The sequence below is a fragment of the Furipterus horrens genome, unplaced genomic scaffold (assembly GCF_987537825.1).
Source record: "Furipterus horrens unplaced genomic scaffold, mFurHor1.1.pri manual_scaffold_7, whole genome shotgun sequence".
Classification (NCBI taxonomy): Eukaryota; Metazoa; Chordata; class Mammalia; order Chiroptera; family Furipteridae; genus Furipterus; species Furipterus horrens.
In genome coordinates this window covers 73,609,159-73,611,959 of record NW_028327177.1, presented here as the reverse complement: position 1 = coordinate 73,611,959, position 2,801 = coordinate 73,609,159, and positions in this window count along the sequence as shown.

Sequence of the window (2,801 nt, the reverse complement as noted above, 5' to 3'; positions counted from 1 at the left end):
AACCCTGACGCTAACCCTAACCCTAGCGCTAACACTGACCCTATCCCTAACCTTATTATTAACACTAAACTGAACCCTAACTCTAACCCTAACCCTAACCCTAACCCTAACGCTAATACTAACCCTAACCCTAAACATATTCTTAAAACTAAACTGAACCCTAACTCTAACCGTAATCCTAACCCTAACACTAACCCTAATCCTATCCTTAACGATAATGCTAACCCAAAAAGTAACGATAACCTAACGCTAAGGTTAACGCTAACACTAACACTAACCCTAACCGTAACCCAAACCCTAACCCTATCCATAACCCTAAAACTAACCCTACTGCTAACGCTAACTCTAACGCTAACCCTAACCCTAAACCTAACGCTAACCCTAACCCTAACCATAACGTTAATGCTAACCCTAACACTATCCCTAAACCTAACTCTAACACTAACCCTAACCCTAAACCTAACCCTATCCATAACCCTAACCCTAACACTACTGCTAACGCTAACGCTAACGCTAAACCTAACCCTAAACCTAACGCTAACCCTAACCCTAACCATAACGTTAATGCTAACCCTAACACTATCCCTAAACCTAACCCTAACACTAACCCTAACCCTAACCTTAACCCTAATTCTAACCCTAACCCTAACCCTAATCCTATCATTAATGATAATGCTAACCGAAAAAGTAACGATAACCTTAACGCTAAGGCTAGCGGTAACCCTAACCCTAACCCTAACCCTAACGATAAACATAACAATAACGCTAACACTTAACCTAACCCTAAGCCTTACCCTAAGCCTGACGATAACCCTAAACCTAGCGCTAACACTAACCCTAACCCTAAAATTATCCTTAACACTAAAACGAACCAAAATTATAATCCTAACCCTAACGCTGTCCATAACCATAACCCTAACGCTACTGCTAATGCTAAACCTAACGCTAACCCTAACCCTAACCCTAACGATAAACATAACCATAACCCTACTCTTACCCTAAACCTAAGCCTTACCCTAACACTGACGCTAACCCTAACCCTAGCGCTAACACTAACCCTAAACCTAACTATATCCTTAACACTAAACCGAACCCTAACACTAACCTTAACCCTAAACCTAACACTAACCCTAACACTAACCCTAACCCTAACCCTAATTCTAACCCTAACCCTAATCCTATCCTTAAATCTAATGCTAACCCAAAAAGTAATGATAATCCTAACTCTAAGGCTAACGCTAACCCTAACCCTAACCCTAACCCTAACCCTAAGCCTATCCATAACCCTAATCCTAACCCTACTGCTAATGCTAAACATAACGCTAAAACTAACCCTAAACCTAACCCTAACCTTAACCCAAACCCTAACCCTAACCATAACGTTAATGCTAACCCTAACACTATGCCTAAACCTAACCCTAACACTAACCCTAACCCTAACCTTAACCCTAATTCTAACCCTAACCCAAACCCTAATCCTATCATTAATGCTAATGCTAACCCAAAAAGTAAAGATAACCCTAACGCTAAGGCTAGCGCTAACCCTAACCCTAACCCTAACCCTAACCCTAACGATAAACATAACAATAACCCTAACTCTTAACCTAACCCTAAGCCTTACCATAACCCTGACACTAACCCTAACCCTAGCGCTAACCCTAACCCTAACGCTAACGCTAAGGCTAACACTAACCCTAACCCTAACCCTAATGTTAACCCTAACCCTAACCATAACGTTAATACTAACCTTAACACTATCCTTAAACCTAACCATAACCCTACTGCTAACGCTAACCCTAACCCTAACCCTAACCCCAATCCTAACGATAAACATAACAATAACCCTAACTCTTAACCTAACCCTAAGCCTTACCCTAACCCTGATGCTAACCCTAATCCTAGCGCTAACCCTAACCCTAACCCTAACCTTATCCTTAACACTAAACCAAACCCAAACTATAACACTAACCCTAAACCTAACACTAATCCTAACGCTAACCCTAACCCTAATTCTAACCCTAACCCTAACCCTAAACCTAATCCTATCCTTAACGCTAATGCTAACCCAAAAAGTAACGATAAACCTATCGCTAAGGTTAACGCTAACCCTAACCCTAACTCTAACCCTAACGATAAACATAACCATAACCCTAACTCTTACCCTAACCCTAAGACTTACCCTAACCCTGACGATAACCCTAACCCTAGCGCTAACCCTAACCCTAACCCTAACCCTAACGATAAACATAACCATAACCCTAACACTTACCCTAACCCTAAGACTTACCCTAACCCTGACGATAACCCTAACCCTAGCGCTAACACTAACCCTATCCCTAACCTTATCCTTAACACCAAGCCGAACGCTAACTCTAAACCTAACCCTAACCCTAACACTAACCATAACACTAACCCTAATCCTAAACCTAACCCCAAGCATAATTCTAACCGTAAACCTAACCCTAATCTTAATCATATCCTTAATGCTAATGCTAACCCAAAAAGTAATGATAACCCTAACGCTAAGGTTAACACTAACCCTAACCCTAAACCTAACACTATCCATAACCCTAACCCTAACCCTACTGCTAACGCTAACGCTAACGCTAACCCTAAACCTAACCCTAACGCTAACGCTAACCATAACGTTAATATTAACCCTAACACTTTATCTAAACTTAACCCTAACACTAACCCTAACCCTAACCTTAAACCTAATTCTAACCCTGACCCTAACCCTAACCCTAATCCTATCCTTAACGCTAATGCTAATCCAAAAAGCAACGATAAACGTAACGCTA